At 38.1% G+C, this 16,377-nt stretch overlaps 8 non-coding genes across 8 annotated transcripts; 5 read left to right on the top strand and 3 right to left on the bottom strand.

The window, feature by feature from the left end:
* Positions 1-613: 613 nt before the first annotated feature.
* Trnav-cac (transfer RNA valine (anticodon CAC)) lies at positions 614-686 on the top strand. The gene has a single exon. It is a non-coding gene; the product is annotated as a tRNA-Val (tRNA).
* Positions 687-1,213: 527 nt separating this feature from the next.
* Positions 1,214-1,285, bottom strand: Trnad-guc (transfer RNA aspartic acid (anticodon GUC)). Its single transcript has one exon. It is a non-coding gene; the product is annotated as a tRNA-Asp (tRNA).
* Positions 1,286-1,904: 619 nt separating this feature from the next.
* On the top strand, positions 1,905-1,976 carry Trnad-guc (transfer RNA aspartic acid (anticodon GUC)). Its single transcript has one exon. It is a non-coding gene; the product is annotated as a tRNA-Asp (tRNA).
* A 587-nt stretch (positions 1,977-2,563) lies between these two features.
* Trnav-cac (transfer RNA valine (anticodon CAC)) lies at positions 2,564-2,636 on the bottom strand. The gene has a single exon. It is a non-coding gene; the product is annotated as a tRNA-Val (tRNA).
* Positions 2,637-4,647: 2,011 nt separating this feature from the next.
* Trnav-cac (transfer RNA valine (anticodon CAC)) lies at positions 4,648-4,720 on the top strand. The gene has a single exon. It is a non-coding gene; the product is annotated as a tRNA-Val (tRNA).
* Positions 4,721-6,602: 1,882 nt separating this feature from the next.
* Trnav-aac (transfer RNA valine (anticodon AAC)) lies at positions 6,603-6,675 on the top strand. The gene has a single exon. It is a non-coding gene; the product is annotated as a tRNA-Val (tRNA).
* A 5,620-nt stretch (positions 6,676-12,295) lies between these two features.
* On the bottom strand, positions 12,296-12,367 carry Trnad-guc (transfer RNA aspartic acid (anticodon GUC)). Its single transcript has one exon. It is a non-coding gene; the product is annotated as a tRNA-Asp (tRNA).
* A 2,516-nt stretch (positions 12,368-14,883) lies between these two features.
* On the top strand, positions 14,884-14,956 carry Trnav-aac (transfer RNA valine (anticodon AAC)). The gene has a single exon. It is a non-coding gene; the product is annotated as a tRNA-Val (tRNA).
* Positions 14,957-16,377: the final 1,421 nt, after the last annotated feature.

Below are 16,377 nucleotides of genomic sequence, written 5' to 3'. Positions count from 1 at the left end.
ACATTTTTATCTCCTTTAATATTTTCACGCGCAACAATTGGAAGACTGGGGAACCATTATTTTTCAGTACTGTACGTAAGAGCTGCTCGCAAGGTGTTTCCTTATTGGTCGCAGAGAAAAAAAACATTATTTATGATTATTTCTCATTGTTTCACGGTTATGGTATCGAACCAACTGGCTTTTAGGGTTCCTTTTTTAAAGGTTTCCAAATTACTTGCGTATGTTGTGCTTGAAAATGGCGCATCTTGGGCGAGTGGCCTACTGTTTCGAGCCCATGTTGTTCCGGCATGCAAACCTGTATTTTTCAACTATAATTTCCATGAGAACACAAGAGGTTTGTATCAAAACAAGACCAACCTCGGCCTCGCCCTCAGTTAAAGGCTAGGGTACTAACTAGACAACTTAAAAATGGTCTGCTTGAGGCTACATTGCTCGGTCCATTATTACCGCCTCGCAATTCTTCCAGTTGTTATTTTGACACAGTAAAATATGTCTTTCCTTCGCCAATTTGGGCAATACCCCTCTAGCCTCATCTTTATTCATCCTCCTTCTTTATCTTATATAGATTCAAAACAAATAAAACAAATAAGCAGTACAGAATTTGTTAACTGTGGTTTCCGTAGTGTAGTGGTTATCACGTCCGCCTCACACGCGGAAGGTCGCCAGTTCAAATCTGGCCGGAAACACTTCACTTTTTTCTTTAAATAGTTAAATTTTAATTTAATAGAGTTTAATTACTTACTTTGAAGTACTCTTTTGTCGTTTCTAATCATTTCTGCAGATCGACTTCTGAATCAAAACAAAGCATGTTTCCAGGCTATAGCACAAGAAATATACGGCAGAAATGACCAGAAACGACAAAAGACTGCTTCAATGTAACCTTTATTTAGTCGAAACTCATGTTTCCTATAGCTCATGGTGAAAGCCGAACTAAGGGAGACCAGGAGCCCAGGAGAGACAAATTGGTATTTCGCTATTGAAGTCTGGGCCTGTGCATGGGTTATAGGAAAACATGCATTGGGCTTCGACTAAATTAAAGATAAATTTTTATTTAATAAACTTGTATGTAGCGTTTACGTGGAGAAAAAAATTACGCATTTTCGTATTCTTATTCTGGAATACGATGAAGCAAATGCACCCTTCAAATCAAACGTTCGAGGTTAAAAAAAAGAAGCATTTCAAGCATTCATCTTAATCCGAAAACCAAAAGAATCTCCCCGGCGGGGAATCGAACCCCGGTCTCCCGCGTGACAGGCGGGGATACTCACCACTATACTACCGAGGACTTGAATGCGTTAGGTTTAGGCTTAGGGTTATGAATGGGGAAACACCACATCTCACTTTAAAGTAAAATAACTTCAAGATCGTCTTAACTATAACCGCCGAACTTACTCATTTTCCTAGAGAAAGTGTGAACAATTTACAACGGGTTTTTTGACAGGAATTCCAATCAACCCTCCCTCCTCCCTCCATCCCCGGGTCACAGGGAGCAAAACAAGCCCGGTCTAAATAGGCCATTACAACTCAGTATTCTCAGTTATCTTTGTTCATATCTGAAACTCTAAAAAAAGGATATCAAATGATTATATCAAAGCTAAACGAAAGTGTTATTTGTTTTGGGTCAGTTTTGATAATTCAGGAGTTAAACAAGAGACTATGACTGTTATACAAAATATTTAAGTTTCAATTCTTTTCCATTCTGACCATCGAAACTCGAAGACAAAAACTTATAGTTAAAGTGTAGTGGTAAAAGTTTCCTGTCAAAAATCCGCGGTAAATTGTTCCCATATAATGGGAAAAATGGGTAAGTTTGGCGGTCATACTTAAGACATAGTTCACTTTAAAATGAGATGGGGCGTTTCCCCATTATATAGCCAATTAAGCCTATAGCTACTGCACTTAGTTCCTCGGTAGTATAGTGGTGAGTATCCCCGCCTGTCACGCGGGAGACCGGGGTTCGATTCCCCGCCGGGGAGATTCTTTCGGTTTTCGGAATTTTATTCTATTTTATTTTATTTTTTTTAGTTTTAACCCTGAAGTTTGATATGAAGGGTGCGTTTGATAGATCGTTTTCCGAAATAAGACTGTACTTAAAATTTCTCTTTCAAATCTCCTCTAACGTAATTTTCTGACCACGCCAACGTTACGTACAAGTTTATTAAATTTCAATTTAGCTGAAGCATCTTTTCTATAATACATGCACAAGCCCAGCATTCAATAGCGAAATACCAATTTGTCTCTTCTAGGCTCCTGGTCTCCCTTAGCTCGGCTCTCACCATAGGCTAAAGGAAACACCAGTTTCCACTAAACAAAGGTTACAGTGAGGCATTCTTTCGTCGTTTCTGGTCATTTCTGCCCGTATATTTCTTGCAGAAAGCCTGGAAATATCCTTTGTTTTGATTCAGAAGTCGATCGCAAGGAATGACTAGAAACGACAAAAGACTACTTCAAAGCAATTTATTCAACTTTATTAAATAAACATTTAACTTTTTTTAGTCAAAACCCATGCTCTCACCGTTAAGTACTTTGTACTAATTTGTCTCAAGGAAAGAAAAAAGTAAAATGTTTCCGGCCAGATTTGAACTGGCGACCTTCCGCGTGTGAGGCGGACGTGATAACCACTACACTACGGAAACCACAGTTAACAAATACTCTACGGTTTATTTGTTTTTCTTTTTTTGTTTTGAATCTATATAAGATAAAGCAGGAGGATGAATAAAGATGAGGCTGGAGGGGTATTGCGCAAATTTTCGCTGAAGAAAATACGTATTTTACAAACAGTGTTAAAAAGGAAGAATTGCGAGGCGGTAATAATGGACCGAGTAATGTAGCCTCAAGCAGACCATTTTTCAGTTGTTCAGTTAGTAGCCTAGCCTTTAATTGAGTGCGAGGCCGAGGGTTGGCCTTGTTTTGATAAAAACCTCTTTTGTCTTGATCTTATGTTCTAATGGAAATGAGAATAGTCGAAAAATACAAGTTTGCATAAAAACAGCAAGGTCTCGAAACAATACGCCACTCGTCCAAGATGCGCAATTTTCAAGCACACCATGTACAACTATTTTTCAAACCTAAAAAATATGGTTCCCATTCACCAAATTTTAAGATTAAAACAGATTCCGTTACGGAAAAGCCCAATCTTTGATCCATTTGTCGTGCGTGAAAATGTAAAAGGCGGTTAAAAATGTTTTGAATATCACTTTTAAAATTGGGCTTCACAGTGAATCAGATCGATTTGTCGGTATTTTCGAGTTTACAAAGATATTTCTTATACTTCCCTGATTTTCTTCTTTTTAGCAGAGCATCCTCGCCAGCGAACCGTGCGCAGCGGAGCACCATACGTATAAGAAAATTGAAACCTGTCGATCCAAAACAAAAGAAGTCCAAAGCAAAGTTGACCATAACAACGTATGTTCCTCTTTTATAACAATATTTCGGCTGGCTATACCTGCCTTCCTCAGTAAACCTGACAACTTGTAGGATCGTCGCCCGCGGTTTTTGCTGTTAATTTTTTTTTCAAACCTGTCGATGCCAGAAAATTTGGTTATGACGTCAGCGTACTCTGTCCATCCGTTGAGTGAACTGCAGCGAAAAAGTGCCTGGGTAAGGCTTACATAAATAGTTAGCGAAACACTACTTTCTTCCCGGTGCGATAAACGACAGCGTTTTGCATGGAATAAACAACAAACTGTATGAAACATACTCCACAAATTATCACCTTGAGTTCGTATCTGCAAAAACCTGCCTTTTGGTTCACAGCCATTAGATCCCGCTGAAACTAGACCTAGATCCAGTTTTCCTGAGTCGAGAGTTTCTTTTCCAAGGTACAATCAGGTAACCTAAACACCGAAGAAACGTTTTTATAGCTGGCACAGAATATTTTAGCGAAACAGCTCAACCACGCGACCACGCGACCACATACCTGTCAGCATCATGCGGAAATCATACAATAACACACAGTGAGTTCGCGGCACTGATAAGACTATCCACAATCACCCATAATCCTCTGACGTTTAACACAAGCCAAATATCATCGAATAACTCGGAAAAACTCAGCCTATTGGCAGATACACACCTCTGGACTTTTCTCTTACACTCGTCTTATTCAAGTTCCCAGATTTATAGTAACGCGGTCGGCAGACCAGCGTAGATCCTGACTTCACACCAGAAAAAAAAAAAAAAAAAAAAAAAAAAACTAAGTCTTGGTCTGGGCCAAAGTTCATCGACAATTTTGCTCGCACCTAATTCATTTGACTCCTAAGAGCCTGTTTCCGAGGCCAAAGACTTAGTGGTCACCTTAGAAAAGCGAACAATATCGTACCTTTCTGTCTTCTTACGGCTAAAATCATGCAGAGTGCTTATTTATGGTCATATAAAGCACAAAAAGATAACATTTCTAGCGGTTTTAACCTGTTTTCTAATTCTTGGTAAAAACCAAAATGGCGGCCATTATTGGTTTTAAGAAGATCAAAGGTTTTTTATTAAAGGTAAAATCGTTTCAAATTACTGCAACATATCAAAAACTCCGAGGAGGGGTTCCATCCATCCCCCCCCTCCCCCTTGTACCACAGTAGGGGTATGAATCTGCGTTTACGTCCGAGCGATAAGATACCGATTATTCCTCGAACTCTACCCTTATTATATACGGTAGTTTCCGTAGTGTAGTGGTTATCACGTCCGCCTCACACGCGGAAGGTCGCCAGTTCAAATCTGGCCGGAAACACTTTCCTTTTTTCTTTAAATGGGGTAAATCAGTACAAAGTACTTAGCCGTGAGAGCATGGGTTTTGAATAAATAACAGTTAAATTTTAATTTAATAAAGTTAAATTACTTACTTTGAAGTATACTTTTGTCGTTTCTTTAAATGGGGTAAATCAGTACAAAGTACTTAACCGTGAGAGCATGGGTTTTGACTAAATAACAGTTAAATTTTAATTTAATAAAGTTAAATTACTTACTTTGAAGTAGTCTTTTGTCGTTTCTAGTCATTTCTGCAGATCGACAAAGACAAAGCATGTTTCCAGGCCTTACTACAAGAAATATATGGGCAGAAATGACCAGAAACGACAATGTAACCTTTATTTAGTCGAAGCTCATGTTGCCTATAGCCCATGTTGAGAGACGAACTAAGAGAGACCAAAGCAAAGCTGATCATAACAACGTATATTGCTTTCTCATAACAGTATTTCGGCTGGCCATACCTGCCTTCTTCAGTAAACCTGACAACATGCTGGATCGTCGCCCGTGGTTGTTGCAGTTAATTTCTTTTTAAAACCTGTCGCGATCGATGCCAGAAAATATGGTTATGACGTCAGCTTACTCCGTCCATGCGTACAGACTCTGGGGTATGGGTAAAAAGGAACTCAATAGGGTAGGGCCGGGAAGGAAGTTCCAGACATGTGTTGCATTTCGTTTTAGCGCAAAAAACAAGCAACAGAGTTGCTGGAGTAAAAATCTTGATCGAATTTTGTTGTGTTCGCCTAAGAACAAACTTTTATGAAATAAATTTCTAAGGCCTTAGCTTATACTTTTGCTATAGTCACGGTTTCAGTCACACCCCAGGAACAACCTAGTCCCCCTCCCCGCTTGGTCAAAATTTAGACGATGAATCATCCTTGCGTAAAAATTTACTCAGCAGCTAGAAATTTGTTGGTCGACAACTGAAGCCTTTATTATTCCAGTTTTGTTTCTTATGCGTCCTTTTATACTCAGATCAAGTTATGATAAAACATTCCTCGATTTCTACGGGCTTTAAGCTAAGTAAAATGGAATACATTAAAACCATTTAAAATGGGGGATCCAAAATGGCGGATGCTTCAGATTCCTTTTTAGTAATAATTGATGTCATCATGGCATCACTGCTATTCTTAAAGGTTATTCATATGTTAGACACCTTCTTGATTTTATAAAATACCAAGTGGGGCCGAGCAAGCATTTTTCGCTTTATGTGTATACCTAGATTTTCAAAAACCGGGTTAGCAAAATGATCAACTCATTTGAAACTTTTTTCTTACACTAGTCTTATTCAAGCTCCCGGTTTTAGAGTCACACGGTCGGCAGACCACTGTAGATCCTGACTTCACACCAGAAAAAAACGAAGTCTTGGTCTGGGTCAAAGTTCCTCAGCAATTTTGCTCTCGCCTAATTCATTTGACTCCTAAGAGCCTGTTTCCGAGGCCAAAGACTTAGTGGTCACCTTAGAAAAGCGAACAATATCGTACCTTTCTGTCTTCTTGTGGCTAAAATCATGCAGAGTGCTTATTTATGTGTTATTTTTCATATAAAGCACAAAAAAATATCATTTCTTGCAGCTTTTAACCTGATGTCTAATTCTTGGTAAAAACGAAAATGGCGGCCATTTTTGGTGACATCACAGGCGTCCAGCAGCACAACTACCCCTAAAATATACTTCATCTTGTTAAGAAGATCAAAGGTTTTCCACTAAAGGTAAAATCAAAATACTGCAACATATCAAAAACTCCGGGGAGGGGTTCCATCCGCCCCCCGCACTCCCCTTGTACCACACTAGGGGTATGAATTTGCATGTACATCCGAGGGATAAGATACCGATTATTCCTCGAACTCTACCCTTGTCATATACAGCAGTTTCCGTAGTGTAGTGGTTATCACGTCCGCCTAACACGCGGAAGGTCGCCAGTTCAATTCTGGCCAGAAACAAGAACGTCTTTCTTTTTTTTATTTTTTTTTCTCCTTTACTTTATTAATAATTACTTTATGTTACATTACTTCTTTTTGTCGCAAACGTCATATTAGAGAAAGGTTCTCGTGCAGAAAATTCGCTAACCATATTAGGCTGACAAAACCTACCCTTTTGTAATAAATAGCCTTAAAAAATCATAATCGGTGGCACAATTACTTGGTACATGTTATTAATCTTTGACGACAAATCTCGCGTTCTTGCGATATGTATCTACTTCGTCGCGTCAACAAAGGAAACGCAAGCCTTCCCTTTCCCCCTCCCCATTGTTTGCTGCTGTGCAAGCTATGACCCGTAAACACTGCAATAAAACAAGAAACAATCCAACACCGTTCAAAGCGTGGGAAAAGGTCAGGGATGTTCTTTCCTTCCCCAATCAATCGCAACAACTCTCCAGATCAAGTTTACAGATTACCGCTTAATTAAACCAGCTTGTTATTTAGTTCATAACAGACCTAATATTTAGCTGCTGGAAAAGAGGGCAGGGTGTTTTCCACAGCCGGTGAGGCTTGCTGATGATACACACATAGTAGAAAAATCTGGAGAACGGGAAAAGATTGACCACTACCAGGACTTAAAAGTGGAAGTGCAAAAAGATTTGGAAGTGCAGAGGTGAAACTACAATTGCAATTTGGCCCACCAATGCTACCGGGACTCCAGATCATGCTAGATCTCAAGATAACGTTTCTTGTTTTGTTCTCTTGTACAAGGTATCTTAATAAACGTTTTTAGAGCTGTCTTTAAAAACATTCTTTTAGAACGTAAGATTGACGGAAGAAATGCGAAAAGCGAATGTCATTTAGCTCCGGCCATCGACGCAATATTTAATGGTCTTTCAGTAACAGACTTATATACACAAGGAAATTATCCGAGGGAAAATAATGCAAAAATGACACAGTGGAAATTATACGTTATACAGGTAGAAGAAATATTATACGCACGGTAAGGCGATCATCGCTTTTCTTTTTTCTTTTTTTTTTTTTTTAGGGTAACTTAATAAAAATCAAAGCTAATTCTCACCACGATAAAGGGTAACGGCAGAGGGCTTTACCCTCATATTTCGCTTTTCAAAAACTTATATTATATGATATTTAGTGTATGCCAAGTTTTACGTCGCCGAAGCTCGAATTAATTCATACGGCGTTCGTTTACTTTGTAACATGAAATTGTTCCACCAAGCAAAAGAAAAGGAAGTTAGATTTCTTTTAAGCTTGCCGCGAATCATTGTATTGTTTGGATTTTGCGCGGATTCCCTGTTATAAACTCATTGTTCGTTCAAAGTTGATTGCTTCTGATTAAATTGTCTATTTATTGACATTTCTTTTTAATTGTTTGAAATGTAAGTCGTTTGACAATAACATTACGACTTTGAACATAAAGTGAACATTTGCATCAGTGTTAACGGTTTACTCCTCTTCATTTTGACCTTTACAATGTCAGTGCTTGCTTTTTATAAAATCAGGCCGATTTATTACGCGTCGATTGGCAAATAATAATACGGATAGCGAGCAGAAGCTATCCAATTATGCAACAAGAAGATGGTCAGGATTTAATTTTGTTATTTTAGTTTCGACGAAAATAATCCCCCTAATTCAAAAAAAAAAAGGAGTGTGTCATGCTTGGATGATGTAAAAGCAGATGAATCTGAATAAGAAACCAATATGCCAAATATCGTGATATTTGGCATAACTACCACTTGTGATATTTCAAAATTGTCTCAATTGTATCACAATTTTGAAATATCACTCGTGCTATTTATGCCAAATGTCACTACAAATCATGCTATTACCTATACTTATACAGTCGTTTCTCTAAGGGGTTAATACAACTAAAAGGAAATAAGAATTAACTAGTATTACATATCGGCTTGGCAAACTACTGATGAAAGAGGAGTGCTCAACAACTCTCTTAGTATATTTAGCTTTCTTTTGGAAATTTTACTTATTTATAATGCGTCACTTCCAGAGTAAAAGAATTTCCTTTCACTGGCTTTCCTTATTAAGCTGTAAGCTACACGAAACAATCCACCCAATGTTGTTCAAAGAGGTAGGTCTTGTTTGATCATTAATGTACGGCTCTAAAATCTTCTCTCGTCGAACTTAAACATGTTTAAAACTGCTGCAATGAAATGCTCAGTAATGTGTTTTTCATAACATTTCCATTTTGATTGCAATTTTAGTCTCAAGATTGCAAAACGAAGCGAGTTTCAGATTTATAGCAGATTTAAATTTTTTTAAAAAATAAATCGTTAATTTTTAAAGCAAATCCGGGTCTCCACAGGAAAATTTACAAGACAGAATCCAAATTATTCGATAGCGGACTGAATGGCGTAATCCCTAGCAAACTTTAAGTTTGAGAGCAGTTAGCTGTATGGCATTTACGGAATCAGTATAATGTGCAAGATTCCCTCCTAAGAAGTCACAAAATCCATCTGTCTGTGATACGTATACTGGACACAATGTTTGCGGCACTGCAAGAAAGAAAAATGAAAAGAAAATTGTTTCCGTGAGAGGAAAAAACCCTGTTTGATAAGGAGTCGATTTTATTGAATTTCGCTTCTTTCCAATTATCGCTAAATCCGTCAGGGATGTTGTTAACTCCGGAAAAGAACAAAATATACATGTATATGAAACAAAAATAGATTTTGTCTTGTTTGCTCAGATTTGGCAATCATTCAAACATTTCTTTTGCTAAGTTTTGAAAATAAAACTCCAGTCTTTTAATTCAGCAAATCGTTAGCTATTCGTTTTGATTTGAAATTTCTAAAAAAAAAAGACAAAGTGTAAGATACTATAACAAAAACAAAGTCATAAAATAGATGATGCACACCGGATAAGGATATAATTTCAACAGATGCCACTTAGGGCCATCGGCATGGCATAGTGTTACAAAAGTCAAACAGCTCAGATTTACATAAGAAAATTTTGGGAGAGCCAAAAAGAGAAATTGTAATTAAAAGAATAACAGTATTGATGAAGCCGTGCTTTTTCATATTTAATTTGGCTTCATTATAGTAAATATATAGAACAAGATCATATCTGGACACAAAAAGCAATAATCTGCAGCTTCAAACGTTTTCCACAAAAATGGATTCAGTATCAAATATAAGATTCAACTTAAACTCTACAACCAATTTTACATTCAATTCATCATTTTTACTGCCACCAGATAGTCTTTTAGATAATACCTACGAACTATTCTTCAAGTTTGCTTTTGGTTCCGCAATCTACATGTTCATCGCTTCAATTTTATCCATCATCGCAAATGGTTTGTTGCTCCTGGTGTTTTTGTTCGATCCTTTGAAGATCTTCAGGAACGCTACAACTTATTTCCTCGTAGGTCTTTCTATTGCCGATATTTTAACAGCCACGACACAGCAACCTATGTTTGCTACATGTTTCACTATGCTATACAATAAACATCGTGACACTGGTAAGACATGTCAAGCTCTCATCAGCGTCGGTCATCATATCTCTCTGGTTGCAATGAATTGTTCCTTTATAATCGTGCTTTCATTCACCATCGCGCAATTCATTGTGGTAATTTCTCCTTTAAAGTACGCACAGAAAGTTACGAAATGTCGCGTGATTATTTGCATCATTGGAATATATGCATACGCCATATTGCTGACTCTGTTGCCTAAAATGGGGGTCCACAGAGATTCCTTATTAAAATTTGACACGATATTTCATTCTATAATTTTAACATATCTGATCATAATATTTTACGTTCTTTTATTCATCACTTTCAAGAAAAAGGCAGCCGCTTCAAGAAGTCTTCAAGAAGATCAGAGGACGGAGGGTAGAGGGAGGCGAACTTGTTTGGAGCGCAAGTTTATCGTTGTCAACTTTTTTCTGGTCGCCATTTTGTTTCTCTGTTCTCAGCCGGTCACTATTTTAGGGATGGTAAGTCTCTACTCCAGTGAGGATCCTAACAGTCCAGAATTTCTTATCGCCAGCCTCATCGTGGAAAACGTGCTTTACTTGAAATTCCTGCTGGACCCTTTTCTGTACGCATGGCGAATTCCAAAATATCGTCAGGCGCTCAAGATTATTCTGCGCTGGAGCCACAGTAAGAATAAGAAGCCTGGCCGAGGGTCAATGTTCAGTGATTGCGCCATTGCTGAGTTAAGTTTGTCACGTGACACTGTGATCACTCTCGATTTCAAAGCTATTTCTCAGTGATAAGCGGCGGGATGGAATCTTAAGGCGACAACTTTTCCGGAATATTTCTTGCGATAGGAGGTACAACACCAACGACGGTCACGGTGGAAACAGACGACGCCTGAAACACTCTCTTGAAAATTATTTTGGCACCTTCTATCTGATTCACCCCAAAGTTTGATGGATCAATGGTCTTTAGATTCCCAAAAATTGTTTTTTTTTTTTCTTTTTGTTTTGTTTTGTTTTTTTCGATTTTAACGGTTTTTAGATTCTTTGCCACATTTTGAAGCAGTTTTTGTGAACAGCTAATCGGGCTATAGCGGAAGAGAATAAGTAGGAATGACCACTGCAATCCACCGATGCCGCGGAAGCATGGACTGGGATTTAGCTCACCGAACGCCCAAACTGATTGAAAATTTCAGTGAAATCATAAGTTGTTGTTGTTCTTTGTAGTTTGAGCCAGTAGCGCATGTGTATCTGATCTGGCGCAAAGCAAAACCACGCAAGCGAGAACTTCGCTTGAGGCTGAGCCCGTCAATTTTATCATGTCGATGCAGTACGAACTTATCTCTAGAACGAAACTCATTCCGGAATGAATGTCATTCCGGTATCATGTAAATGGCGTCTTAGTTATTTGGTTTGATATCGCATAGGAGTACTAGTACTTTTTCAGAAAGTCTGAAATGGGAATTGATTTACTTGGTAATAAATAAATCTGGTCAGTTACCGAACTTGTATGTTTGTCTTATATTTCTGAATAGGTTTGAAGTTTCTCAACCTACCCCAACCCTCTCCCTCCCCACCCACCCCCCCCCCCCTTCTTCTTTCCTCCTATTCCGCATTCTCTCTGTCTGAGGGTCGATGGATTTCACTCAAATTATGATTAACCTGCTGGCTGAATCCGTTTAAAGGGTTTATTTTTGCTTCCATTCCAGACAACCTTATTATTCTTTTATTATGATAATAATAATAATCATTATTTTGAATCAGAGGTACATTTGCTTAGTTTATGGCCGCTCTCCTTTAATTTTTTACTCTTCTTGTTATTAGGTTGATATTTTTTTGATGATTAATTAGTTATGTTGTCTCTATCTTACTAGCTAATACCTTCTATACTGCTGTCCTACGTAAGGCGTTTTAATTTGACCGTATTCAGGACTCTATAAATCGCTCATCTTGCTTTGGTATTCATCGCTTTGCAATATCTAAACATTTCATTAAAAGAAATAAGATATTCAGATGTATGTAACGTTAACGTGGTCAAAAAATTACGTTACTAGAGATTTGTAAGAGAACACTTGAGTATTCGTACATTTGTATTTCAGAATACGATCAATCTATCGAACCCTTCAAATTCAAACTTCAGGGTAAAAAAAAGCATTTCAAGCATTCATCTTCATCCGAAAACCAAAAGAATCTCCCCGGCGGGGAATCGAACCCCGGTCTCCCGCGTGACAGGCGGGGATACTCACCACTATACTACCGAGGAATTAGATGCGTTGAATTTAAGCTTAATGGTTTCTGTAATGGGGAAACGTTCTCTATCACTTTAAAGCAAAATAATTTCAAGACCCTCTTAACTATGAAAGACAAACTTACCGACATTAATTTCCTACAATGTGGGAACAATTTACCATGATTTTTGAGATGCATGTTTATCCCTGGTCGCAAGAAGCAAAAAAAGACCCTGTTTGAATAGGAATTTATAACTCAGTATTCTCAGCTATTTTGTTCATATTTGAAACTCTGAAAAAAGGACATCAGATGGTTATATCAGCTAGGCTTGTCCTGGGTCATCTTTGACAACCCAGGAGTTAAAGTGTAAGTTTGTAGTCTGACAATTCCGACCAACCCAAAGACAGAAACTTATATAGCATAGTGGCAAAGTTTTTGTTTTTTTTTTGTTTTGTTTTGTTCAATTGTTGTTGTTGTTGTTGTTGTTGTTGTTTGTCAATCCAAGAGCCATCAACTGCGGCGACTGCATATTTGTTAGTAAGTTTAGTAATCAGTACTATGGGGTCATTTTCAGAATCTTCAGAGTCGCGCTCCCCCCTCAGCAATAGTGACTTTACGATCCCACGAGGCGACGGCAACGAGAACGTCAAAAACAACAATAAGTGTACGGTAGGCAAAACAACAACTTTGCACGTACATCGCACTTTTCTATGCATTTCTTTGCCGTTTTTGCACAACTACGACATGAAATTGCCTAATTTCACTTTTTATGGAGAACGTAAAAAAGCGACGACGAAATTTTATTCTCTTTTTAAACTTGAATATGTTTCTTAAAAATTCAACTCCGGCAGCGTTCGCCTACATTTGACAAAGTAAGTGAGCTGGAATAATCGCGATAAAGACCAAAAGAACGCAAATTCATTTTTGAAGCGACATTTTCGCTGCCGTCACGTAGTCCGATCGTAAAGTCCCTTATGACGGAGCTGAGCACGGTTCTTTCAGGAAATGACAATTGACGTCTCATCCACTTCCACGAAGACACAATACTCATTTACTGACTTTGCAGGTGAACTGTGATAAAGGAGAAACACGACGCCGACGCGACTACAGCTGAATATTTTGTCTTTTGCAAGAAAGCTTGGCACAAGTGTAGACCAATCAAAGCACGCCATTTACAAAAGCGCGATTTCAAAACAAAAACAAAAGATTGCGCTGCGTCAAGGCTGGCAATGGGCCTTTAAACAAACCACTTTCGAATAACCGAAAATTGAATCCTGATAGCAGCTATATTTCATTTTGTGACGGGAGTTGTATTTTCATTTTGTGGCAGTGGCAAAAGAACACGGTAATTTTACAATGTGAAACTTAACTGGAATAAAAAAAAAGGCTTTAGTGTCGGCAAGCAGTCTGTCGACAAACAAATTTTAAGATACTGAGTAAATTTTCACCCATAAATTCACCTGTCCAAATTTTGACCAAGTGGGCAGCGGGACTAGATTGTTGCTGGAGTGTGACCAAAACCGTGACTAAAAAGTAAGGCTTTTGAAATTTATTTCGAAAAATTTTGTTTTAAGGCGAACACAACAAAATTTAATCTAGATTTTTAATTCAGCGAATCCGTTGGTTGCCCCAAAATGGTTAATTTTGCGCCAAAACGAAACGCGACATATATGTTTGGGACTCCCATCCCTACCCTACTGAGTTTTTCACCTCTCCCCCCAGAGTCTGTAGGGACGGACGGAGTACGCCGACCTCATAAATTTTCTCTCTTCGATAGGTTTCCATTTTCTTCTAGGTATGGGGTTCCGCAGCGCACACCTCGTGCGCGCAGTTGCTCTGCTAAAAAAAGAAGGAATTAAGGGAAGTATAAGAACTATCTTTTTAAATTCGAAAATACGTAAATACCGGCCTTTTTCAGTTCGAGGCCAATTTTAAAAGTGATTTTCGAAACATTTTTACTCCCTTTAATATTTTTACGCCCGGCAACCATTATTTTTAGTAATGTATGTAGGAGCTGCTCGTAAGTTGTTTCCTAATGGGTCGCAGAAACAATAAAAAGTTTTAATTTATGATTTTTTCCCATTGTTTCACGGTTATGATATCGATCCAATTGGCTTTTAGGGTTCCTTTTTTTAGGTTTCCAAATTACTTGCGTATGTTGTGCTTGAAAATGGCGCATCTTGGGCGAGTGGCCAACTTTTTCGAGCCCATGTTGTTCCAGCATGCAAACCTGTATTTTTCAACTATAATTTCCATGAGGAAAAAAAAAAGGTTTGTATCAAAACAAGGCCAATCTCGGCCTCGCACTCAATTGAAGGCTAGGGTACTAACTAAACAACTGAAAAATGGTCTGCTTGAGGCTACATTACTCGGTCCATTATTACCGCCTCGCAATTCTTCCAGTTGTTATTTTGACACCGTAAAATATGTTTTTCCTTCGCAGATTTAGGCAATACCTCTATAGAATCATCATTATTCATCCTCCTGCTTAATCGTATATAGACTCAAAACAAACAAAGCAAATAAACAGTAGAGAATTTGTTAACTGTGGTTTCCGTAGTGTAGTGGTTATCACGTCCGCCTAACACGCGGAAGGTCGCCAGTTCAATTCTGGCCGGAAACAAGAACGTTGTTATTCTTTTTTTTTTTTTTTTCTAGTTTACTTTATTAATAATTACTTTATCTTACATTTCTTCTTTTTGTCGCAAACGTCATATTAGAGAAAGGTTCTCGTGCAGAAAATTCGCTAACCATATTAGGCTGACAAAACCTACCCCTTTGTAATAAATAGCCTTAAAAAAATCATAATCGGTGGCACAATTACTTGATACATGTTATTAATCTTTGACGACAAATCTCGCGTTCTTGCTATATGTATCTACTTCGTCGCGTCAACAAAGAAAACGCAAGCCTTCCCTTTCCCCATCCCCATTGTTTGCTGCTGCGCAAGGTGTGACCCGTAAACACTGCAATACAACAAGAAACAATCCAACACCGTTCAAAACGTGGGAAAAGGTCAGGGATGTTCTTTCCTTCCCCGAAAGTTCAATCGCAGAGCAAATAAAACTGTCAACAACTCTCCAGAGCAAGTTTACAGATTACCGCTTAATTAAACCAGCTTGTTATTTAGTTCATAACAGACCTAATATTTAGCTGCTGGAAAAAGAGGGCAGGGTGTGTTCCACAGCCGATGAGGCTTGCTGATGATACACACATAGTAGAAAAACCTGAAGAACGGGAAAAGATTGACCACTACCAGGACTTAAAAGTGGAAGTGCAAAAATATTTGGAAGTGCAGAGGTGAAACTACAATTGCAATTTGGCCCACCAATGCTACCGGGACTCCAGATCATGCTAGATCTCAAGATAACGTTTCTTGTTTTGTTCTCTTGTACAAGCTATCTTAATAAACGTTTTGAGAGCTGTCTTTAAAAACGTTCTTTTAGAACGTAAGATTGACGGAAGAAATGCGAAAAGCAAATGTCATTTAGCTCCATCGACGCAATATTTAATGGTCTTTCAGTAACAGACTTATATACACAAGGAAATTATCCGATGGAAAATAATGCAAAAATGACCCAGTGGAAATTATACGTTATACAGGTAGAAAAAATATTATACGCACGGTAAGGCGACTATCGTTTTTTTTTTTTTTTTTTTTAAGGGTAACTTAATAAAAATCACAGCTAATTCTCACCACGATAAAGGGTAACGGCAGAGGGCTTTACCCTCATATTTCGCTTTTCAAAAACTTATATTATATGATATTTAGTGTATGCCAAGTTTTACGTCGCCGAAGCTCGAATTAATTTATATGGCGTTCGTTTACTTTGTAACATGAAATTGTTCCACCAAGCAAAAGAAAAGGAAGTTTGATTTCTTTTAGGCTTGCCGCGAATCATTGTATTGTTGGATTTTGCGCGGATTCCCAGTTATAAACTCATTCTTCGTTCAAAGTTGATTGCTTCTGATTACATTGTCTATTTACTGACATTTCTTTTTAATTGTTTGAAATGTAAGTCGTTTGACAATAACATTACGACT

Source organism: Porites lutea, chromosome 13 (genome assembly GCF_958299795.1).
Source record: "Porites lutea chromosome 13, jaPorLute2.1, whole genome shotgun sequence".
Lineage (NCBI taxonomy): Eukaryota > Metazoa > Cnidaria > Anthozoa > Scleractinia > Poritidae > Porites > Porites lutea.
This window is presented reverse-complemented; position numbering and strand designations above follow the sequence as displayed.